This window comes from Manacus candei, unplaced genomic scaffold (assembly GCF_025592945.1).
Source record: "Manacus candei isolate 608988 ecotype Guabito, Panama unplaced genomic scaffold, ASM2559294v1 h1tg000041l, whole genome shotgun sequence".
Taxonomy (NCBI): Eukaryota; Metazoa; Chordata; class Aves; order Passeriformes; family Pipridae; genus Manacus; species Manacus candei.
In genome coordinates this window covers 1598562-1625532 of record NW_026138089.1, presented here as the reverse complement: position 1 = coordinate 1625532, position 26971 = coordinate 1598562, and the positions used below count along the sequence as shown (strand labels likewise).

Below are 26971 nucleotides of genomic sequence, written 5' to 3'. Positions count from 1 at the left end.
TTTGGAAATGAAGATCATAGAGTTTTGGTTTAAGCAACTGATTTTTGTAACACAAAAAATAGATCAAGCACATTAAATTTAATACCCATGAAAAGTGAACAGCAAAATTTGGCTTTTTTAAGGGCTACTTGAAACATGGTTGAAGAGTTTAATTCAGTGAAGAAAATAGAGGCAGTTTTTCAGAAACCAAGTAGAGGGTGATGTGTTTACCAAACATCTTTCATAGTGTTACTACAGATGAATCATCTTCATATGTAAATAAAGAGAACAACAGTACTGAGACAGTTGGGTAGTTTTGTGTTCATTTTTTTCCCTGTCACCCTAAAATTCTAGTTTTCCTCTCTTTGGCTTTTCATTGGATAGCGAAAAACAAAATAGGATACTACTTCTGCAAAATGTCTTGCTGTATGGCACTAAAGAAAACTAAATCCTTAATGAAAGTCTTAATCCCTTGTCGATGGAATTAATTAATTAGGTTTGTTGTTGCTAGTCGTTTTCTGTTTGGCATTGGGGTGTTTTAGGTAGCTTTTGTTGCTCTTCCAGAAGTCTGGCTTTGATTTGTTTTTGTATTTTGGTTGGTAGTAGTTGTAAGCTGGAGCTTGGGGAGAACACAGGTCTTTATTCGTTTTGGGCAACAGCTTAAATCATGTCTTGTATTTTCAATGGATTATATTTGTGACAATATAATGAAACTAGTTACGTCTCCAATATCTTAGTGCCTGGAAAAGTAGATTGAGGGAAGGCAAATAAGGAGTACTACTATAAATTAAGGTATTCCTCAATCAAGACTCGAGATAAAATTATATTTGGGGTTATTTAAACTCAAGAAAACTGAAATATGTCATTAGTGTACAGAGCAAAGGAGCTGGTGATGGGTTGACATGTTTATAGTAGGATGTTGAAGCCTAGATAGATAACGTAGATATCCTTTGAATGTCTCTGGGTAGAGTGTTCTGTTTGATTAAGATTTAATGCTTGTTAGCTTTAAGGCCCCTTAATCCAAATTTAATACAAAGATTATTGATCATCTTAAAGTAAATTTTTCAAAGGCATCCATTCTTAAGGAACAAAAAAATGACCAGTCATCAGATACTTGTTACTTGAAAGTGATGATAATAAGAACTTGGGTTGTCTTTGTATTTTATTTCATAATTTTTGCCTGTATCATCTTCCTCTGATTAACCAGTGCAAGGAAAAGTGTAAATATGCAATTAAATTTCTGATCAGGAAAATAATATAATTGCTGTCCAGCAAAAAAAAAGAGCATACAAAACTTTTCAAGATGTATAGAATACTTTCTCAACCTGATGTTGTAATATAAAGGAAAAGTTATAATGAAAATCTTTGGATCATGCTTCACTGCAACATGGGGTTCTTGATGCTTTCGTGTGAGATCGGGGGCGGTTTGTCGTACTGTGTGTGAAGCAGAAGTCTCTTATTTACTGAAATCTGCCTTTGGTCATATTGTTTCGTGATTTTAAATTTGAAGAACTTCCTCAGACATAGGTGGAATGTAGTAACGTGTGATGGTGCTTGGTTTGCTTTTGTTGTGGTTCGGTTTGGTTTCGTTTCGTTTTTTCCTCCCTTGGATGCTCAGCAGGCCTATTCTTGCAACCCTGAAGTGTTTCTACAAAGGAAACCTTATTTACTTTAATGAAAGCTTTAACAAAATAAGACTGACTTATCTGTACTGTGAAAATAGAAATGGTTTCCTAAAACTAATGCAACTTACAAATGGAAGTAGGAAAGAAAAATCAACTTGGAAAAAACTTTAGTTTTATGTGAACATGCTAATCAGAGGCAGAGGGTGGAGAAGACATGCTTTGCATCTCTTTAGTCAGTGAGTTCACTTTGTCCTTGAAATGTTATCATGAAAACAAAATGAATAGACAAAAAAATTATACTTATAAATATGGAGTGTTACATATATGGAGTATCCATCTTTTAGAGATATATTATTTTTCTGTATTTCCTTCTCTGTTATGAATTACACGACTGTATTGTAGGTAAAGAAGTTATTGCATTAATATACTAAATATTTATCTTAATTGTAAACTATTCCTTCTAATTCACTTTTGTTGACCTTATTTCTAAGTACCAAACCTGAAATCACAGATCTTGTGTTCTTTATATATTTAATTTATTTATTTATGTTCATATCTATTACTATTTTATATAAACTGATATAAATTTAATATGTATTTGTATATTTTATATATATTTTTTCTGTATTTAATGTTATGAAGATATCTGTGTTTGAAAATACGACTTTTCAATACTGTCAATTGGATTTTTTCTGCAAGAGTACTTCAGCTCTCTTCTTTTGTAAATTTTCTTTCAGCTGTGCAAAAAAGATAGTGATTAATAAAAGTATGACTTTCTCCATCTGCTAGAAATACATTTCCAACTACTTCTCTGATCTGTCAAGAACATGACAACTTACCTTCAGAAAGTCACTGAGGATTCACAGCAAGTCAAAAATGTGGAATAATTTGTGGGCTCAAATTCTGGATTTATTTCTAAAAATGGATAGTAATTCTGACTGTTTATTGGCTTTCAGGACTGAAGTTATATCAAATAATTAGCTATATGTGTAAACAATTAGGATCAGTATAGTATTCTTTTGTTTGAAAAGAAGGTTAAACTTCACAATAGAAGAAATCTTAGGTTGTGCTGCATTTGGATTAGGTCTATAATATTGAGAGCTGTCATTATGCGCAGCACTTAAATCAAATCACTTAAAGGCAGTCCTTGAATCTTTCTACCTCTTTGTGCTATTAATCAGTTAAATATAATAATGTAGGAAATAAAGAGAGCAGTATTAATAAAATATTTATTATACTAACCAGAAAACATGCTTTAAATTAGCTTGCTCACAGCTGTGTGACATACCTGTTTAACACTTACCTCATAGGTATGATTGTGTTTCTGACAGAAAATAAATTTTTTTTCCAGTTAATATTTTAGATAGGGTCTTAACAGTTTCAAGTTATTCTTTAACATATTTTACATCTTTAACTCATTTTACATTTAGAACATGTAATAACTGTATTACATAAGAATGGATGGATTAGCAGTTGTAGTAATAATTCCATTACTAAATACAGATGATGCAAGAAACTTCTTCCTAATCCGTGTATGAAAACTCTAAAATAGACTGAAGCACACCTAAAATTTTCCTGTCAATTATAGTTGAATACATGACACCTACAAATTTTAATACCTTCTCAAGCAAGAAAGGATTCTTTGCCTTAAACTTTGCAGTTAGAACCACTGACTTCATAGTGGATGTAAAGTTTATTAATTGGGTGTTTAAGGTATTCAGTGAAGTCTCAATGAACTTCTGGAGAGGCTTCAGAGCCTGTAATAGTAACTGCAAAGATAACTTTCATTTGGCATGTAATAAATCTCAGATATGATCTTCTAAATGGGAAGTTGACTCCTGTACTGCTTCTCAGCTTCTTGAAATATCTTAAAGCGTTTTCCTTTATGAAACAATTCCTCAGTTTGATCACTGCGATCTGCTTGATGCAAAGGAAGAATAAATACTTAATGCCTATATATTTTGATCCGTTCAAGCATGTAGTTTTACAAGAATTGACTTAAACCTCAAAAATGCAGGAAATAATGCCTGTTTTTTAGCATGAAACCAAACTACATATAAATTTATGATATACCTAAAAAGAGATACTTTTTGTGCAACTTGCTGCCCAGTGCAGCCCCTGATAGTATTTTGAGAACTCTATGTTAACAAAGAGTTCTAAATGTTTTCCTTTCAGTGGTTTTTCCTGAAATTATCTATTTTCATAGTTTGAACTAAATTGTTGATTTTTATTTTTTTTTATCCATATGATTTTACATCCTTAGAAAGTTGGGTTTCTAAGAGTCTGTTCTTTACAGGTTGAATGGTATTTGATCACTTACTTGCGGTGAATAGAGTTTTTGCTTATGAATTATTTAATATTCATCAAAGAGGAAGTAGGTTAGGAAAGAGAGCTTCATGCTGATGCATACAGACTTTTTTCCTTATAATATGTATGTAAAATGAAATACTTGAACACTGCATTGCCATCTGGTGGTTTTTTCCAAGGATGCTGAATAGACAAAAGAGAGAAAAGTTTGGGATTTTGGTTTGGGGATTTTTTTTGTTTGATTGGGGTTTTTTGTTTATTTGAGGTTTTTGTTTGTTTTTGTTAGAACAAAATCTGTTAAAAGGAAAAATGTAGGAAAAAATATCTAAAGAAATTTCATTACATAAAACAATAATGAGCTGATCAGTATATTCAGACAGTATTAATGTATTTGGTTTTTTTACACTAAGATTGCCTAATAATCTGGTGTTGACTTGTATCAAAAGAGGTGAGAGTTGTTGTTACTGCCTGCCGTTCTCCGCTTTTCTACAGATTATTTTGCATTATGAGTTAATTAATTAATTAATATTCTGTGTTCAGTTCTGCTATGGTGAATGGAAATTTTCTTTTCTAGATCAGATTTATTTTCTGCTGGAATAATCTTATGGGAAGGAGAGTCTTTACAATGATGGATTATTGGGATATGTAGGAGGTCCTTCACATAATTATGATGAGATTAAAGGCTACATATATATTTTTGTGATGTGGGAGAAGACTACTTCTTTTTTTATTGTCTACTATTTTTGTGCCTTAGCTATTATTAGTCAATATGGCTGATTCTTTTTGTTGTACTTGTATGGGAGATCAACATTACGAAAAAAGGTAGTAAAGAGCTTTGACACTGCAATGCTATTTCTGACTTCTAGTATATTTTTTGTAGGAGCAATGTAGTAAATGTAGTAAATGAAGTAAAATGTAGTAAATGAAGTAAAAATAATTCAAGATTTTTTTTTATTGTTCTAAAACCAGTGGAATTCTGAGTAACAGACTGGAAATATATACTAAAATTTCAAGTAGTTTTTCTGTTTGACAAAGTCAATACTCTTTAAGAACTATAAGCAGATATTTTTCTAAATTATAGCCCTCTATGAATTTTTATGAACTATTTCTCATGAAAGAATAAGTATATTTTAGAGAATAATGAGATATGTAAGGGATTTCTCTGCACAAATGAGACAGTTTCTGGTTTTTGACAATGTTTCTTTTAACTAGAAAAGGAACATGTGATCTGTGCAATGTGAGCCTTAACATCAACAAAGCTGAGGTTTAACACCTTATGATAAATGTTATCATGAGAACTCAACAATTTAGTTAAAAAAAATCCATGGAATGAAAATTCTTCATTTGTGGTATAAGTAAGGAATAGATCTACAGAAGTCAAGACAGTATGAGAACTCTTTGCATGTAGGAAGAAATTTTTAATTTAGTTTTTTCATTTGTACCTAATAATTGGATTACCACTATTTTACAGAAAAAAATTATGTGTATATATAGAATACAGCCTGCAGGGCAAAAATACTTTGAGAAAATGCACATAATTAAGTGCTGAGGCTTAGAGGTCTGGTATCCAGTGTTTGAGTATTTGTAATTTTTACTTATTTTTATAACCCTTCCAGGTGAGGCTTGTTGTCCTAAGTGTGTAGCACTACATAAATAATACTGTCCTTCTTTCAGTAGTGCCATTCTGGTTTTTATTCTGCCTGTGTTTTGATTGCCTAAGTATTTTCCTTTTGGATTCTTGTCAAAAGGTAATTAGTTGATTAATGACATATTGGATCTGATACACGCTGGATAAGAAGGTTCAAAATTTAATTTTATATATATATATATATGTTGTTCTTTTTCTTATACAATTTATAAGCAGAACACTCACATATACAGTACTCCAATACACTGAGCTTGGAGCAATTACACCAACTAAAGGATATGCTTCTTCTAAACCATAGGAGTTTGTGTCAATTGATATTAATGGCTCCTAGCTGTTGTTTTCACTCTGTTACAGAATGTTGGTTTTCCATTATTAATTGATGAGGCTTGTGGCTTGTTGGGAGGTTATGCAGAACCCGAAATAATATTTAGAGTCTATCTATGTCTATTTGATGTGCAAAATTAACTTCGATGAGCAATGACTTTTAAACTAGATCAAGACTACTATTATTACTATGAAACCTTTTTCTGTTTCTGTGTTTGGTAAGAAGAAGGAAAAGTATAGTGAATGTCAGTCTTCAGCAAAGGTGTGTATGCCTTTCTTATTGCATTGGGGGATAGGAATATTTTTGCATCATGACCTGATTAAGAAGTGAACCTTCCCTCTTATGAGGATTGCTTCAAAAAACTCATTTTGAATTGGTATATAAATATGCAGCCTAGTTTATGGTTTTAGCTGTGGGACTGAATGGGGAAAACTCTGAAACATTTTTCTTTTGAGGGAGAAGAGAGAAAAAGATAAGAGTGAACCTTACTGTTAAAAACACAATGGAGATAAACAGAAATCCTTGTTAATTTCAGGCAACTTTCTTATATTGTGATCTATTAATTCATTTCATATTGATTTTATTAGCACTAATATTCTTCTGCTTTTTATCCTAAGAATAAAAGATGTTTTAGTTTACTTTTTGCCCCTGTTTTATTTTGATTTAATGTGGTTATTCCTCTCCATTTTAATATGTAGTAGAAATCAATGTTTTATTTTTAATGTTAAAACTTCTTCATAGTTGAAGAATGAATTCACTGAGTGTATCCACTTTCTTGGATTTTGACTAATTACTCCACAGGGTATACACCTTGTATAGTTGTGTGTCAGTGAGAAAGGGGTGTTATTGCTTTCTTACTTGCATGTTTGTTTTAAAGATAGAAAATCTTCAAAAGCAATACCCTTGAATATATAGTAATGGAGTCAACTGAGATGAATGATTGCTTATGCCTGCTGGGATGGAGGTCTAGATGATGTAGAGAAGCAAAGGCTGTGTAAGTGCTCTGTGTCCTTCTTCAGCACTTTCTGTCCTGAACTTTTGCTGTCTATTGCAGAGAATTGTGAGGCCTCCTGGAATTAATATAACCCACAGAAAACTCTTACGTCTTGCTATTACTACATGGCACCAGGATGTTAGAAGAGCAATTAGTGTCCTTTAGCACTTTATATAGACATCAGAATTGGCTGTCCTGCAGCCAATTCTGACAAAGTCATTTACACCACTTGTGGTATGATTCTCAATTTCTGTCTTAATTTATGAAGGTAAAAACCTACCTGATTATTGTTAGGTGAAAAGGCATGATTTGCTGCTTGTGAATCAAAGCATGCTGGAAGAAAGTAGGAGTAAGAAAGTACTTATTTAGTAAATATTTGCATATTCAGGAAATTAGAGAGTTCCTTTGCGATATGGTTTTGAACCTGGATTTGTTTGTTTGTTTATGCCACCTGTATATGAGAAGCATCATTTTTTTAAAAAAAGAATAATCTTTTACAATGCCTCATGTTTATTTAGCTACATAATATTGTTTGTGTTGCATTGCTATTGTATGTTCAACGTACAGTTTTCATTTGAAAAACCTTGAGTAAGTTTTGTTAGTGATCTAAAACAGTCCTTGGCCATGATGATGGCTTGCCTCCAATGGTCTCTATTCTGTTTTTATAAGCTAAGGATACTGTTCAATGTGTCAGATGAACAGCAAATATGAGGCTTGTGTACTATGGGGGGGGGTGGGGACTATATTATAAAAAAAGAGAGAAGTACAATTCTGTTCTACTGGAGTTTTTGGGCAATAAGGAATGACTGCATCAAAGCATAAATCCTTTGTGACACATTACTTATTTTGGAGCCACTATGAAAGAGGTAACTATTAGTTGTCTTGTGAGCATTTATGAACAGGATGGCTGGCATTTTAAAAATAGTTGTATGACCTTTTGTTGTTGCTAGGATCCATACTGATACTTTTCAGAGTCCTGGGAGATAGCGAATAATACCACAGTGTGTGAAAGGATTTTCTGTGTGGTAGGAAAGGGTCAGTGTTTTATAGTGTACAATATTAAGAAATTACTAATGATAGTAAAGGAGACAATACAAAATCTGAAACCAAAAGGACAGTAACAGATATTCTTACATAGTTCAGTCACTGAATTTTAATAGCTGTTTAGGATGACTCTCTGCTTCCAGAGTCCTTATTTTCTCTGGGGAATTGTTAGTGGTTTTTTCACTGATTGGCATCTGTTGGCAAATGTTCTAGAAGATGTAAAAGAACAAGGGACCTTTGATCAGGAATCACTGCTGCAGAAGATTTATTTATTCGAATATTATCCTGTCAGTTTTATGTAGAATAATGACTGTGGAGAATAAGGAGGTAAAAAACCCTCAAGGACAAGTAATGGCCATCTGATGTATTTATCTTTTTTTATTTAAGTGTATTCAGTTGTGAAACATTATTAAAATATAGAAATAAGAGCCATGATAACAAGTTCTGCCCCTTAGAATATGTTTTGTTGCTACACTTAAAGGAAATTAAAATTGACAAAATCTGTCCTAGATTAAAATACATACTGACTTGCTCTTCCTGGAGGTTGGAGAGAGAAAGTGCTATCAGTGCTGCATACACAGATATATGGGAAGCAACTTAGCATGAAAAGAAGAGGCCATCCTTTAGATTGCGATACTGAAATTTTCAACCGTTCTTGCTCAGAATGTCTTTGTCTTGTCTTTGTTGTTAAGGTCTTTACTTCAAAAGCAGAATGCACAAGCTGATTTAAGATATATATTTTTATCATTTTTTCATACTTTTGGGTTTGATTTTTTTTTCTTTCAGTTAAAAGGAGAATTATCAGACTGCTGTAATGGTAAATTGCAACACAATTATGTTAGTTGAGAGATGAGTGCTCCTGTAATTTCATCACCTTGCTCTGAACGCATAACTCATTTCAGGAAACTGTCGGGAGCACAGATGCAAAGCAGACAATTGTGTTGAAGCAATCTGAAAATTCATTTGGAGTAACCCACTTCCACAAAATTAGACTTTTTCATCCTTGACAAAAAGGAGCAATTTTTATTCTTTTAAACAAATTTTAATTCCAATTAAAATACTTCCAGTTGATAATTCCAGTTTTGATTACTGGGCCATTTAGGTTGGAAGGGAGCTTTTAAGATCATCTAGTACAACATGGCTGGTTCAAGCAATGTCAGCTACAGGAGGTTGCTCAGGATTATGTGCAGTTGAATTAAGTGACTTCAGGACTGTTCTTTAAAAAATACTTCTTAAGGAATTTAGGCAAACCTTCAAGAGGCTATGTGTACATGCTGCAGACCCTCGATTTTTTCAGGTAAGAATTTCCCTAAACATATTTCTTATCATGGGTTGCTCTAATGTTGAATTGCAACATGCCAAGGAAACACCTGGAGCTATTGTCATGTCAGGTTCTAAAATCTGATCTATCTGCAAGCAGTGGTAGTTAAAATTGCTTCATACCTGTTCAGAAGGTTCAGTTTCTTTTGCACTAAGATTAATTATTTCTTGGAAATTGCAATTATATTGAAAGTCCACTGAAACATGAGATAATAAAGGATGCTACATGAAAAAATGACCATATGTAGAGTGTATTTTACCATTGCTGCCTTACTTTTAACCATAGTTAAAATCCTTATCAAGGAACACAGAATTTTTCTTATAGGAAAAGTAATTGAATAATACTAGGCATTCTACCTTCATGTACTTTTATATAATTCACTATGATTTTTTTTTTGTTGAGGTTTTTCATGGTAAGTAAAACAAAGACAGTGACTTTTAATTAAAAATTAAAAAGCAGACCATAAAGCCTACAACTTTCAAGAAAACCACCAATGTACATGGGTTATCCAGATCAAAAGAGAACAACCAGCAGTAAAGCTGTTGTTAATACTGTTTTTAAAAAAGTACAAGGTAAACTTGTCTCAAATTTTGAATTTTCTGCGAATGTCATTGGTTGTACAACCCAGAGTGAATCCTGAAGGCAAAATAGAGAGACAGACAAGAAAGACTGTAAAATCTCTCTATTTATTCCTAGATATCTGTGATATGAGGGAAAGCTCTATTCATCCCAGGGATCATGAAACCTATAGAGATGCTGTTAAGCTTTTACATAGGTGAATGCCAGGGTGCAGCACAGCAAAAGAGGAGGGAAAACACGGAGCAATAGTGTCAACCTCTGAGCCCTTTCCAACCAAACAGGTTGAGCCAAGTATGTCAAGGAGTCAAGCTGCCTTTTCTAGAAGTGACTAATTTATATCTCATGGTTTCACAAGGGACAGGCCAGGAGGGAGGCCAGTGAGTGCCCTGTTTTCATTCTGCTGACTCTGCTAGGCTACTTTACACACTCTGCAACAAAATCACTTTTTTGTAATGTATGTTTACTTTTGCTATTAGCAACATGTTAAATGTAATTTATATTTTCATTATTGGAGAGACAAAATTAGATTTTAAACTTTGTATTTTTCTAGGGAATTGAACAAGGGTCAGTAGCAGAACATTCTATTTGGGTAAGAAACATTGTTTGAAACAATTATTCAGCAGAAATGCTAGCTGGTATAAATTTAAAAATATACGTGCTTTCATTTTTTCAGTGTACTACTTGTGAAGTTTTAGCAAAATGGACTATTAATGGATGAAGCAGGAAGCTTAAAATGACATAAAGTCTGAAAAGAAAACATAGCAAACTGTGTTTATCAGAAAATGCATTTTTATTGTGAAAAGTAACTGTCATGTCAAGGAGAGGAGAAACAAATTGCTTCTGGTGGTTAGGAATGATAGAATAGGATGGCTTATATTTTTTAATTGAAATAAGTTTTCTATATCTATTTGAAATGCATATCATAAACCCCACTTGAATGTAATTAATATATAAGATTTGAGATAAGGAAAACACCTATTATTTCCTTTTCTCAGATTTTCAAAGAATACAAATTTATGACAAAAATATTAATGAATTAATAAATTTTATTAATTCCCTTGAAATAGTCACCATTACTGTTATCTGAACTTTTTTTCTTGTAATTCCTAGTTAAATTTTCAGAAATCTGTTCAATGGCATAAAGATAATGAAATGTAGTAACAAAAAAAAATAGTTTGAACAGAGTTATTTAACAACCTAAAAACTTACCACAGTAAGATTGCTGAACAGTACATCAACAGTACATCAAAATGAAAGGTCATTGCCCACACACACACAAGAAAAAAAAAGTAGAACATCATTTTTAGGATGTAATGCAGTGACTGAATTCCAGTGTGATTACACTTTTTCAGTGCCTAGAGAAACTGTTATCTCTCCTTCACAATAAGACTCCATGAAAAAGCAGCTGTCATTAACATCTGACTAGTGTTGTGTAATCTGTAATTCAGGGCAAACTGAAAATAAATGAAATTTTATGCATAGTTGACTAGGTGGACTGCTTTATTCATTCATGACTTTGTTTCAGCTTGTCACTGCTAAGTAATGCACGTGTAATAAACCTGCATTTCAAAGTAGCTGATGCTAGTCTCATACATGTACAAAGACAGTATGTTTTGAGTGTGTTTGGTATTGAAGGCAGCTACATTGAAATGCTGCTGTTCATGCCAAATCTATAGTTGATGCTGCACTTATGGTGGATCGTACCTGCAAATGCTACTGCTTTCAGTGGGGGAATCAGTCATTCATTTCCAACTGTGCTTGAACAAGACCATTCAGCAAAGTTGTTTTCTCACTATAAGCATATTGAACCTTTGAAACATCTCAAATTTTTCTTTCTGGTAAGCAATGAGATCCAAATAAAATACTGAAGTCCTGTGCTAAGTCTCCAGAATTAATAACTTTAGGGAGAGAAGAGGCTTGATTTTTTTTGTTTGTTTGGTTGGTTGGTTTTAGTTGTCCTCAATGACTGAATCTTTCACTAAAAGCTAGATAAGAAAGAAATTCATGTTCCACGGTACTTTTGAGCCTTTTTCCCATTTCCTTCCTTACATATAGATATACAAGGTGAAAGATGTAATGGATTAAGGTAGTTATCCATCGCTGGACAGCAAATTGTTTAATGTTTCCGGGCTGAGAAACTCCAGAAAGGGCTTAAAAGCTGGTTTACTCTGCCAAGATGCATTCATCAACTTCAAGATATTGTCAATTGTGATCAATGGTTGTGGTCAAATTGTGATCAGTGGTTTCTGTCTGCCACACATAATTTCCTACAGAGCTGTAGGCAGTGGAACAGCTGTCCTCTCCAAAAACAGTGCTGTTGAGGATTTTATGTCCAAGTTCTGAATTATATTTTCTTACAGAGGCAGTTGCAAATGTTAGTAATATATAGGAACTCTTGGAAGTGTGACACATTTTGCCATGTAGGAGACGAATCTGGATAGGGTGGATTGGTGAGCCATGGTCAATTGTATGAGGTTCAGTAAGGCCAAGTGTCAGGTTCTGCACTTGGGTCACAATAACCCCAAGCAGTGCCACAGGCTGGGGGAAGAGTCAGAGGAAAAGGGCTTGGGGATGTAGCTGAATATGAACCAGTGTGTGTGTCCAGGTGACCAAGAAGGCCAATGGCATCCTGGCCTTTATCAGCAATAGTGTGGCCTGCACGACCAGGGCAGTGATTGTCCCCCTGTACTCAGTGCTAGTGAGGCCACACCTTGAGTTCTCTGTTCAGTTCTGGGCCTCTCACTACAAGAAAGGCACTGAGGTGTTGGAGTGTGTCCAGAGAAGGGCAACGAAGCTGAGGAAGGGTCTGGAGCACAAGCTTGGTGAGGAGCAGCTGAGGAAGCTGGGGTTGTTTAGCCTGGAGAAAAGGAGGCTCAGGGGAGACCTCATCGCTCTCTACAACTACCTGAAAGGAGGTTGTAACAAGGTGGGAATCAGTCTCTCTCAACTAGCAACAGGACAAGAGGAAATGGCCTTAAGTTGCACCAAGGGAGGTTCAGGGTGAAATCAGGAAGAATTTCTTCACTGAAGGAGTGGTTGAGAATTGGAATGGGCTGCCCGGGGAAGTGGTGGAGTCACTATCATTAGAAATGTTCAAGAAATGACTAGACATGGCACTTAGTGCAATGGTGTTCACTCAAAGGTTGGACTCGGTGTTATTGGAGGTCTTTTCCAGCTTTAATGATTCTATGCTTCTATGTAAGTTTAGAAGTATCTGGTTCTCTAATTATTTACTTACAACAAAGCTGATTTGTTATACTCTGAAAACTTCTCAGTAACTTTCTTTTTCTACCTGCAGTTATTAAAACCAGTTGATTTAAATTATGTGTTATTAGGTTGATTTCATTAATATGTTCACTGAAAATAGCTCTTTATTTTCTCTCCCATTTGTCTGATCTTAATTTCTAGACCAAATTTAATATGAACTCTTTTACATCTCGTCTCTCACTTATGGGAAAAGTCAGGCATCAAGTTCCATTACACTCTAGAGAGAAGAATAATATGTTGTGTATGCTTTGTTCACAGTACTTCACTACTGTAAGGAATTCACAATAATCAGTTGCATGTGAGAGTAATTTCTGTTTACATTTACTTCAATCTAAGCAAAGGTGAACTTCTTGCGTTTCCCCCCCGCCCCCGAAGACCTATATCTTTCTTGCTGGGCTTTATTGTGTGTTTGTGGGTTGGTTTTGGATTTAGATTTGGGTTTTTTTATAGTAGTTAGTTAGTTTTGATGTAAGTAATACAGTGCTGTATATTTTTTTTTCAGTTTTGGGGGTAAAATTGCAATACTTGCTGAACAAATCTCTGACTTACAGGAGCATAATAATGTAATCTAAGTATGATAATTGAAGTTGCCTGTGTATATGAAACATAAACAAATATGGAAACAAATTCCATTACCTGGAATTTACCATTCCAGGCGGACATGGAGAAAATGTGAGGTGGATTGTGGTGGAAACCTGTGCAGCTTCTAGTATTTCAGACCAAAAAATGCTATATGGTACTACTTACATGTTCAATACATAGGCACAGCACTTTGATTGAAGTAAAAATGTTAGTCCTAATTAGAATAATAGAATGGGTTGGGTTGGAAGTGGTCTTCAAAGATCGTCTAGTTCCAACCCCTCTACCATGGACAGGGACATCTTCCACTAGACTAGGTTTCTCAAAGACCCCTCCAACCTGGCCTTGAACACTTCCAGGGATGGGGTATCCACAGCTTCTCTGGCCAACTTGTTCCAGAACCTCACCACTCTCATTTTAAAAAGATTCTTATGTCCAATTTGAATCTACACTCAGTTTAAAACCATTGCCCCTTATCCTATCACAACTGGCCCTGGTATAAAACCTGTCCCTGTCTTTCTTATAATCCTCCTTTAGGTACTGGAAGGGCTTCCTTAAGGCTCTAAGGTCTCCCCAGAGCCTTCTCTTCTCCAGAATGAACAACCCCAACTCTCTCAGCCTGTCTTCATGGGAGAGGTGCTCCAGCCCTCTGATCATCTTCGTGGCCCTACTCTGGACCCACTTCAGCAAGTCCATTTTCTTCTTCTGTTGGTGGCCCCAGAACAGGACACAGTGCTCCAGGTGTGGGGGGAGGATTCCCTCACTTGACCTGACGGCCACATTTCTTTTTCCTTTTTTTTTAAATGTATCTTCTCAATATGAGTCACAATACCATTAATGAGAAAATTAACCTGATGCAAAAGGAAACTTTTGGAATACTCTCTGAGAAACTTTTCAGAAATAAGATCCATAATGATGTTTCTGTCTCGAGGATATGGTTAAAAAACAGGATAACCTGTAAGGGAATAAAATGAAATGTGGGATACTTAACTGATGTGGATTTCCTGTGCCACAGTTATTAGTGGAATAATATCGAACTGCTTTTTTGACCACAACAGAAGTTGGGTTTTTTTTTCAAATTTATGTGGTTTTGTTGACACAAAGATTTAGTCATGAACTGGAGCTGGCTGAATCAAGTAATACTTTCGATTTTTTCAAATTTCTTTTGTAGGATAATTCAGGTTGAAAGAGATCTTTGGAGGTCTCAAGTTTAAAGCAGGGCCAGCTCTGAGATCAGGCAAGGTTGCTCAGGACTTTATCCCTGTGAGTCTTTTAAAACCTCTGGGGGCAGAACTTGCACAAGTTCTCTGGGAAATTGACTCAGTTACTTTTGGACTCTTGCCCTCTATTCTCTCAGAGGCTTTCTATTCTCTCAGAGTTCAGAAGGAACTAAGGCATGAATTAAAAACTACATCTGATCTAGACCCAAAATCCTAAAAAAATCTGAAGTAAAAAAAATGAAAATTAGCTGGTTGATAACAGGCTTGGTTATCTGCAGTAAAATAAAAAAAAAAAGATTAATATAAAAAAAAAAATAAGTAAATTAAATTTTTCCTTTAAAAAATTATAATGAAACCAAAAGAGAAAATTTAGTATTCAATTAGTTCAACTTTCTGCATTATTTATTTCCATATGTATGCTTTTCTTTTATCTAAGCTTTTTTCTCTGTTTTCCTTAAGGCAATTTATTGAGATTAAGTTCCTGATGAGAATAAAAATCTGATGGACCCATTCATTTTTTATTTTATTTACATACAAAGATATTTAAATTCATTGCAATATCTTCAAAATTTGTTACATGAAATGTGTTTTTTTAAAAAGAAATACAATTCCGGGTTTTTTTTTATTGTATTAGTGGTTAGAGTAAGGCCTTTGAAACAAATTGTGTGATGGGGAAGAATTATGTGAAGTGTAGCTAACTGTCAATAAAAGTCCTACTATCAAAAACTGTTCAATTGATACATATCTAGCATACTAGAATACCCCATTGAAACAATGAATGACATTAATTATTAAGCAACAAGTTTAGGTTTTCATTGGCTAGCTTACATGACTTTCTGAAACAGGGCAGTAACGAGCATTGTTATACTTTTTTCTTTGAAAAAAGCAAACAAAAACCCTCTAACTCAAATAACCACAAAATCAAAAATATTTTTGTCTGGTTTTAACTCATATTAGTCCTCTTAGTTAAGATATAGGCAAAAATCCTAAATCACAACATTTTAATCATTCAAAAGGACCTATCCTTGTCATCATGGAATCCAAGAATAACATTGCCAATAAAGTACCCAATTATAATAAAAGCCTAGAGCTGTATTAACAACATTGCTTATTATTCTTTCAGTAAAGCCTTTGTTCATAATTTTTACCAGGACAACAATAGCATTTTCTTCTTTTGAGAAATCCATTAGAGCTCTTAATTAAATAGGTGAAAAAAAATAATGTCAATTGTAGAAACTTATTGCAACACTGATGAACCAGTGGTTGTTTAAGGATATAGACAAGGAAAAGTTTGTTAGGAATCACAATATCTTTTATTAAATGAATAGGTGCTTTGTTGAAGAAGTTGTTCTTGTCACTGTCATATCATATGGGGCAGCAGGTCACCTGGGGAACAGTGTTTATAACTCAGTGATCTACTGAAAAATGAAACAAACTATTAAGGAGCTAACCCAAATTCAACAGAGACAATAACTAAGCTGGACTTAAAGTTATAAAACTATTCAATTTCTTTTGGGCTTTAAAATTCAAAAGTAACTGTAATCGAGTTTACAGTTCCTTAAGAGAACATTATTACTGTAAGGAAGACTTTCTGGTCCCTAAGGAACCAATTTTTCCCATTCTTTGATGTGCAAGAGCTTACTTACCTTGAGTATTGTATAACTGATGTTATAGTTGCCCCCATCTCCTGTATACAGAGCATATATATTTCTGAATGTTGTTTTTCCTGTGCATTATGTTTTTGAATATCACTGTTTTTCTGATAAAATATTATCTCTACCTACATGTCTAGGCTCCTGTTTTCCAAAATATGACTTAAGAGTTTAGAATTGTGCAGAGTGATGGAAACTGGGGGCAGGGGAGGAGGGTTGACAGAGAAGTTCCAGCACAGTTGGGGATGTTTGTTTCAAACGGGATCAGTGGATAATTTTTTTTCATGGTAAGCACCTAAACACTTCCACATGAATCTCCTTGGCCTCAACATTTTATTCTATAGTTTTAGCTTTTTTTTTAATAGGGTAAAGAAAGCACTTTTTTTGGTCTTCTGAACTGGATATTACAGCATCTAATACTTTCCTTGGCACTCTGCTGTGTGTCCATAAGATATCATGCTCAAGGATGGACCATTCAAGCAGTGCTTAGATTATGTGGGGTTTTCTTTGCTTGTTTAGCTTTCCTTCTGATGTTGGCATCCAAAGGGATTAATATGTCAGCTCAGAAGCTACTCACAGGTAATTAAACTGATTCTTTTATAGCTAATCCAGAACCTTAAAAAAGGGTTGAATTGCTTCCACTGAAAAAATAAGAGAGATAAAGCCCTGGCCAGAGGTAGGAGAGGAGGCAATTTAAAAACAAAACAAAACTACGCAAAATCTCCCCAAAATAAAAAAGTAAATTCTGAATAATTTTGTTTTACGTAACATTCTATTTTCTTCAGTTCCCGACACAGTTATAGAACTGTGTTTGAAAAGACACATTGAAACAAAATACAACTATGATTCTCAAGCAGTGTGGTTCACATTTAATGCTGAGACTTCAAACTGGTTTTTACAAGTGTTCAGTTACTGACTTTCTCAGTCTTGGCTGCCTACAGCTAACATGGGATTGTGCAGAGGTGAAGCACTTGAGATGAAGGGAGAACTGATTTTTTAAAACAAAATCTGGATGAGCAACTCTAAACTTGTCTTGTACTGAATTGCAAGTCCCACACAGAGCATCAGTGGCATGAGTCTGCTTCATGTATGCAAAGGATGTATGTAGTGAACCAGCTGCAGCTTGAAAGAGAGACATGAAAGTGCAGCATCAGTCTGAAGACATCTCCAAACACAATACTTGGGAATCTCCCAATCAGTTGCATGTAACAGCCAAGCCCTCCTTATTTAAAGCCAGCTGTGATAGTTTATTTCAAATGTCAGGGGATCTGGGAAACATTATTTACTCTGAACAAGTAAAAGATCTAACTTACATATTGACTTTAATATAGTTAAACATGGTGAATATACTCCCACATGATATATTTTACAAGAAAAATGTTAACTTTCCAAACTGGGTGCTTCCAAATGTGTATTTTAAAAAAAAAAAAGGCAAGGAATTTCAGTCTTTAGTCTACTAAGATAATTTTTTAGCTTTTAACTAAATACAAGCTAATATTCTTTACCTTTTCAAATATATTCTTTCCTCCTTTCTGAATGCTCTCCCTTGTTTCTATCCAGCAATCCAATTCTTTGGCAAGTTTCCCTCTTCACTTTAAGTTGTTATTGAGCTTCTCAACTTGACAATCTCTGTGAATAGAAAGTACTTCCTCTAGTTAGTTGTATGTCAAGATCACTGCTTTTGACAATCAATTTTGTCAAAAATCTTTAGAATATGTTCAGAACAGATGTAAATCTTTTCAGCTCCAAGAAACTCAGTAGGTTTCTGGTGAATTGTACATCATTTTGTTCTTTTACATCAGAAGAAGAAACAAAATGGTAAATCACACAATTGTAGCCCTTAGGGACCACAGAATCACAGACTGGGTCAGATTGGAAGGGACCACAGTGGGTCATCTGGTCCAACCTCCCTGCTCAAGCAGGGTCATCCCAGAGCACATGGCACAGGATTGCATCCAGGTGGTTCTTGAGCATCTCCATTGAGGGAGACTCTGCACCCTCTCTGGGCAATCTGTTCCAGTGCACAGTCACCTGCACAGTAAAGAAGCTCCTTCTCATATTGAGGCATCAGTTTCTGCCTGTTACCCCTTGTCCTGTTGCTTGGCACCACCGAGAAGAGCCTGGCTCCATCTTCTTAAAACCCCCCCTTCAGATACTTATATTGATCAGATCCCCTGTATATCCTAAAATAACTTTTATATAGTTTCTCCCAAAAATTGATTCTAGCATTGCATTGCCTTTCTTTAACATAGGAAGTGCAGGAGTTGAACTGCATTATTTAATGAGATGCCCTGGAGGCATCAAATTTTGGACACATATCTGAGTCACAGATCCTGTGTCATTCTTGCTCTGGGCAAGGAGGGTAGCACTTTGCTGTTGACCTAATTTTACTACCAAAAAGTTTCCAGTTTCTCCCCTACCTTCTCTTCCTATATGTGTAGCTTCAATTCTCTGGCCAGGAAATGCTCAGTGATCCAAGTTTCTGACAGACTGAACAAGGAATGAGGGAAGATGTTGTATTGCATTAGTCTTGAGAAAGTGCTTTGTTCAGTAGCAGCTGAGCCCTTCAATTTTCATCTTTTTCCTGTTGTAGTACTGTTGTGTTTTGACATTTATAAGTATGTATCAAAAAAGGACAAACAATAAGGCAGTGATGTTAAATTAGTTTTGCCTATAGTTCAACTTTTCATATGCATTTTTCATGTGCACTTAATGTTTTAAAGACAATTTCTAGTTTTATGTGACAGCTGACTTTCCTTCAGTGTCTGCAAAACAGCACATCCAAATTTAAATCAGTGGAGTTATGGACTGCTTTTAAAAAAATAAAATTAAATGTCAAATGTCAGAAGTCAGTGTTTGACTTCTAAAATTCTCCTTTTGATCATCAAAGAGGATTTTTCTGTTTGTTTGCTTCTCTATGCATGGCTGTATACCTTTTAATTTATTTTACTCTGTTGCACTACACATCCCTAATACGCTGACTGAGAACTTTCGGTAAAGAAATAAAATATTTCCTGAAATGTTATGGTTCTGGGAGAGATTCTATTATATGGCATCACATTTATTTCTTCTGTTCTACGTGGTGTATGTTTGTGCATTCTGGTCTGAAATAGGTTAGTAGATCAAAAATAACACAATGGGATAATCTGTTTGATTGGTGATGGAGAGGACTGACAGGGCAGCAGTCAGGCAGGCTGCATGGTATATTTGGCATTTCTATAAAATCATTGTATTAAATTAACAGCCACATCATTTTCAATCCCATAAAATTTGACTCGGCTTTTAAATTTATTTTATGATCGGAGGGAGGAGTAATTTTCTTTTCTGATGTTTGACTTTTATAAATGTACCATAATTCAGAGCCATGATCATGCAGTGTTATATTGCTAAGTAATGAAGTTAAGCAAAGACCTTTCAACTGATTTCAGGTTCTACAAAATACTTTGAGACAAAATTTAAACGTTGAAAGTTACGTTTCACATAGAATTTTGGAGTCAGGTGCTTCTCAATTTAAATATCTCAGATAGAACATGTCTCTCAACTATTTTTGATCCTTTCCTGGCATGGGAACTCCTACAGCAGAGGTGCTGTCAATTACCAGCTAAAGAATTGACTTTTAGTAATTTCTAAAAATAGAGGTGGCAGTCAACTTAGACTTTGTATTCAGCAGAGCAGAAAAGGAAAGTTTAGAACATGGATTTGGGCATAAACTTTCAGTTTTATTACAAATTGCTGCATCACAGTCCTCATAAAGCAGATAGGAAACTGAAATTTAAAAGCTCTTTTAAACCCAACAGGCATTGTTACAGTATTGAGTTAATTAATACATTGAGGAAAAAAACTTATTCAACTCCGTTTCTAGCATAATTCAGAATTCTCTTCCTTTTCTGTGTCTAATTTCTGGGATTTGGGGATATGAACTTTTTTTATTATAGAGATAAATTTTATCAATTCTAATTTTAAGAAGTTAAACAGGTGGTGTTGAAGCAGATTTTCTTTTACAATGATGTATTAAAGCAATGTAACATAGTTAAATAAAGAAGGTTTTCTATGTAAGTAAGCATTTTTTTGTATTTTTAGAGTAGAGTTAAAGATTACTTGGCATAAAGGCAATTATTTTATTTTTAGGTCTGGATGTGATGAGCTATTTTATAATGCGTGTCACTATCATATGTATGAAAATGTTTGGGCACCTTTCAAAACTTTGTCTTTTTGACAGAGAAAGTTCAAAATTGCAGAGAAAAGTGACTGAGGTTTAAGCAATGGTGGTCAGAGGACCAGTTTACATACTGACGTTCAGTTCCGCAAAACCCGAGAGAAGCCGTGCAAGAGGAACCTTGTTCGTAGGGAAACACGACAGAACACTTCATGGATATTTGGCCTTGGAGGCTTCCCAACATCCCCTAACAAATCCAAGCTTCATTGATGGCAGTATCATATGCTTCCATAAATGGTTTGAGGCACTTCCCTCCATTCCTTTCCTTCACTGACTAGTCAGTTGATAAAACCATTTTATTGTCTGTAAAGAAGACACATTTCTTCCATGATTTATGGGCAGAGCAGAAACCAATACTCTTTATTCAAACTAATTTTTCATCTTTTCAGCAATATGAGCCCTACTCTCATTTTCTAAAGCATCTAACATCTGTCTCATTGCTCATAAGAACCTGGAGTGGTCTAATGAAGGTAATGTTTGTCTGAGTAATATGATGTAATACTTCATCTCATTGTCCCAAATTAAAAATGGCTTTGGCCTCTGACCTCCTGACTGCATTGCACATTGCTTCGTGTTCCTTTTCCCCAGGCAGGAACTGACTATTAAATATATTTGTCTCCCTTTGTCCAGCTACAGTTCTCAGAGTTTGCTTACTATACTATGGTATTTTAAAATACTTTCCTGGACTCTAATTATACAATAACTACATCCATTCCTACTTGCTTAAATGAAATATGCACAGAGTGAAGATCAAAATTACTGAAAATATTTTATTTTTAACTATTAATCTTTCAAATGCTCAGAACTTGAATTTAAATTTCTAAAATTCAAATCCTTACCTTCAAATTCAACCTTCTTTAAAAGGTTGAGAAATTAAGTCGATATTTTAATTTCTTTGATTACCGAATTCATCTACCTTTGTAGTAAGCATACCTACAAAACTCTTTAAAGTCACGTCTATCAATACCAATTTTTAAATTCCACAACTGAAATAGAAAATAAAACACCTCCACAAAATATCTTTTATTTTTTCTAAGAGATTGATGCTTATCATTATTGATGTACTCTCTACTTCCAAGCACTGTAAGTAGCTTCATAAGGTGCTACTATATATAAAATTTCAATAGCTTTTCAGTCCATACAGATTTCTGCCACTTTGCATCCTCAGTATTATATTGCCTGATCATGTATATTTTGGTGTATTCTGGGAGTACCTGTCCAGTCCTCTCGCACTGCTTCGGGAAGAAAAATGATTCATTTAACTCAGTCCCATCCCTTAGAAAAGGAAGCATGTGTTTAGTTTTATTTTCCCAACACAAGTCTTAGTAGCATCTCAAGATAATAAAATTCTGGGGGAAAAAAGGAAAAGTTTTAATTTTTATTTAACTGTACTGAAGGAGTCATTTACCATAAAATTTCCATAAGGATACACCTGTATGGGGTTGTATAATTTCCCATATGTATGAATGAAAGCAACAAGATTCTTTTCCAGAGGATGAGGTATGTTTAACCTACAAGCATAGAGAATACACTTGAACATTCACAGGCACTTTGTGCCTTGTTCAAAGAATTTGGCAAAAGCTAGATCAAAAGCAAAAAACATCTGAACATTGAAGAAAATAAAAGATACAAATACTTAAAGCCACATGTGGATTTATCAGAGAACCACTTGACACATTATTTTGGTGAGAAGTAAAAAATTATGATTGGTTCATTTACAACATACTCTGTCGCATTCTCTACAGAAACCTCCCATTCAGTTGTTGAGTGAAGGACACCACCCATTCTAATTTCCACTAATTTATTATGACTCTTATTTAATTCTTTAAAATTCTCTTTAGCCTATTTAGCTTCATCACAAGAGCAATGTTCATCCGAATCATTCCTGTGGGGATGATTTTTTACAGTTAATTAGGCATTCACTAGCTACTAGCCCGTTAAAAGCAGGAAGTTTCTTGGTTTAACTGTTAATAAATAGTTTAACCCTGTTCTTCCTAGCTCATTTTTTAGACACTGAAAAATTCATGGAAATATCCTTTCAATCATCTTGAAAAAATACTTAAACTCTAAACCAAATGTGTAAGAGGACATGGTAAACATTTTCCCCACCAATGTCAATATCAAGGAAAAAATCTCAGAGAATTATGATTTCTTTAGATTATTCTTTTTCTTGACTATGCTGACATTATGGAAATTGAATTTTACTTTATGTGATGTCTGATTCTACCTGCTGTGGTATTGCATATTCAGTATTAACATACTCTTTCACTTAAGCACATTCTCTGAAAATAATGGAACACTGTTTTTCAGTTGCGCAGATTACTTATATATCTGAATATACTCAATTTAAGTTTCAATAATTTCTGCTTTTATTTCTGGAAATTTTTGATTTCCTTTATTTTCATTCAACAAATGGAGATTATACCGTAAGGGAAACCAGATTTAGTCTTCTGATTTCAGCTTTCCTTGGAGCTTCAGAGGGTTAAAAAGAAAAGTAATTGCAGCTTGTTTTAAAAGATCAGTCTGGTGTAGACTCATTCTCTTCATTTGGAGTAATTTAACAGGGTCTTCCTGACTCTCATGGAGTTATTATCTCTGATTACTCGTGAGTCAGACCTCGGACAAAGGTCTGACATGGCAGTGCTAATGGGAAACTAAATTGTTATATTATGTATTTTAATAAGTGCTAGAGACAAGTCAATGAGAATTACTTGAAAATACCAATGATTTAGTTAAAAAACTAGTCTAACTAGAATCTTTACATTAATGAATTGGAATGCCTTGTAATCAAATTGTTCAGTTGTTCAAGAAACTGTAATTTAAGCATTCCATAGTGCATTTCAAGGGTTTTTCTGAGATTCGGAGGAGCAAATGATGCAAGAAACAGAACAGTGAAATGGAATATGCTTGTTTTTCATTTAATTGTACATTTTACACCAAATTCATTAAAGTACATTTTTTTTAATTTTAAAGGGCTTTTGATATGAGCTTCTATGTGTTCAGAAACATTTACAAAAGCTACATTCCAGTGTCATTTCTGTCCGCACATTAAGGATAAAACTAATCTGTGTGTTTATTATTTCTAGGGGTTGTGGTAAATCAAACACTGAATATCTTCATGCACACTTGTGCACAACCTTTTAATGAGAATTTTGAAAGCAACATAGTAGTTAGAAAAAAAATAGAAAGCCTGTAAAGGATACTCTAATATAAATGTCTTATACAAACACAGAAGTCTGTTAGTGTGATGTTGGTTGTTTCCAACAGTTCTGCGTAAGCTCAGTGTATAACTCTGGAAACAAAACAATTTTCAGCTCTTTAGTTGTTCATGGTTTGGTGAAATAAGAGATGTTATAGTAACTATACATAATTAATTTATTTTTTTTTTACAATGGAACTACTCCTTTCTTAAAAGTCTTTCAAAGCTGGTAGAAAATGTAAAATGAAACACTGCAGCACCTCTACATGTTATTCATTTAAGGCAAAGACTAATTCAATTTTACAGGAAGAATAAATGACAATTTTACTCTAATTTTTTCCTAATTTTGTTTCATTTTCTAAGGTTGTTATGTGTTAAGATTATTTATTTTATTTCAAAGTTCCGTTTCTAGAAATGTGTTAAGTCACACAACCGGCGTGATTTCAGCCATCCACTAATGTGTGCATCAGATATATTTTTTTTCTGTGGTAGTTAATTCTGATTTTGGTTTTGACAACTGAATCTTCCTAATAGTATTGCAATAATTCCAGGTTGTGCTATACACGATAACAGTTTAAGAGAACTCATTAACTGAAGACTGGAGCAAAAGGTGTTGAAGTCACCTGAGGGAAGCACAAGAATTTTAAAAAATCTGAGGACAAATCCAAACTCTTTTATCTCTGGAGTTTTTTATGATTTTGGAGACCAGTTGAGCTTGTCACTCTTCTATTTGTATAAATGACAGATTGTTTCATAGCAATATTTCCTCTCAAGGACTAAATAAAAAACTCCGAAGGGCTAAGGAGAACAGGACAGTGAAGCAGTTCCTCTTCTTTTTTTTCGGCATAAATGTTTTCACAGGGAGTTCCTGAAAACAAATAAAATAATACTGTACCCATAAAGAAGGCATAATAATAATAATTTGGTATAAAATTAATACTTTTTTTCTTTTAAAGAATTAGAATTTCTTTTTTCCTTGCCTACAAATATACAAATATAAACCTGCAACAGTAGTAGGGCAATTCAGGACTTGGCTGAATAGGTTTAAATGAGAAGCATGGTCTTGATTTTTGTCAATAATTAATGTACATATTTCAATGCAGAATTCATCTCTTTGTCTTGGTGAAAATGAAATGGAAGGAAATTGAAAATTACCCTAAATGCAGTTTAATGTGAGCCTCAAACATGATGCAAAGTTGCCTTTGTCCAGTGTAAAACTAGCAGGACAGTTTCAGGTTTATCTTTTTAATGAGAAAGATAATTTGTTACTGAATACTCTATCAAGATATACTTTTACCTATTGTTAATAAGATCTCTCCTCAAAAATGTACCTGCATTTTTTGTTGACATTGCAATAGGAAACTCTTGATTTCTTTTTTTTGTTAATGGAACATAAATATTAAAATGAGTAAAATATTTTTATTATTTGTTCTAACTGCAGTGATTTTGTACTGAATGTCATCAAAAGTCTCTCCCAAACTGTTTGAAAACACTTTGGAAACTTTTCTCAATTTGATTTGAGTTTTGCTTTTTCCAGTTGCCCATAAGAGAGAGAGAACAGAAGAAACTTGTCGGTTATGTCTTTAATGCAGTCAGAATACGAGTCACAAAAGTTGGTGAAGTGCCCCAGCCTTGAATCATCCACCTGCTAATGCACCGTCATAGAAAAATGGGATGAAATATTCTGCCTATTGCCCTTACCCCAAACCTGTGCATGAGGCTAGACTAAGACTGAAATTTGGAGGTGTATAGATCACTTAATTTTCATCATTTTGTTTCAGGTCAGCTTCTAACTCACTTAGAAGTAAAAAGACACTGTCAGCCATTGACCATTTTTGAAAAATCAGGCTGTTGTGTTTAGATGGCTCAGCTCAAAATGGACAAGATAACTTGTTGGTCGTTTAACTTGTGCTCACAGGGGAATTTCCCTTTTGTGTAGTTTAAATGGAAATAATTCACTCCAGAACCTACACATGGTCTGCATTTTTCTCAGCTTCTTTGTCAGTCCAATGTCTTTTTCAGTTGGGTATAACTGAAGGAAGAGCATGTTTTTCTGTAATCTTTATTATAGTACTGGGGGGCTGTTCTGTTTTATACAATGATAGGAACCCCTGATTTCTGAAAGGTTCTGTGGCCATTCAATATCTTAAAGAAAAATGTAAAGTAACAATCTTTGCTTACGAAACAGTCATTAAATGAGAATATGTTAGTTATCTGACTTTCTTCTCCTGTCTTTCAGACTGTGAAAAAAAACCACTAGAAAAGGCTTACATGAGTATCTACCATTACAATAAAATGAAATTAGGTTATTAATTTGAGCCTATGAATGTATAATTAACTATTTGCTTCATTTCACTAATTCACTGCTTTTCAAGAGTAATTTCTGGTAGATGGAGGCGCTCTCAGGATTAGGATAAAATTAAATATTAGAAAGGAAAACTGGAATTTGGATTGTTCTGATTCCCAAATTCTATCTTAGCTGTTATCATAATACAAAAGATTTTCAGATGGGTATTATAATATTCTTTAGCTGATACTCAAGAAAATATATTCTTTTAACTTACAGTGTTTACTATATAGATGTTATCCATAGTATGTTGTGTAAATTACTTGTTATACACTTTTCTGATAGTGGAAATATTTCAGATATTTCCAGTTACATTCAGTGGAAATAAAAATAGAAAGTTGGTGTTTGATCATGTTTTAAAATATTTTCTGCTTTTATGCCTAATGAACAGTGTAAGAGTAATGTAAAATGTTAGATAACTTGAAGGTAAGGGGAGTTAAAAAAACATTGGCAAAATCGAAAATCACATCCTCTTTAGCTGCATCTCAAATGTATGTAGCCAGTTTGGTTTTGCTACCTGATCCTCATAACCTTTCCTGAGGTTTAAAGACTATATTTCAGGAGTATTGCACAGCAAACTCTTTTTAATGTAAAAAGCTCTTTATTCTGCCAGGAAACAGACAATGCATTTTAGCTCTGTTGGAAAATTAATAGCTCAGCAAGATATGC

General features: G+C 34.2%; 1 protein-coding gene across 1 annotated transcript in view; it reads left to right on the top strand.

The window, feature by feature from the left end:
* The window catches only part of IL1RAPL1 (interleukin 1 receptor accessory protein like 1), a 690660-nt gene that overhangs the window by 88884 nt on the left and 574805 nt on the right, over positions 1-26971 (top strand). The window lies entirely within an intron of this gene.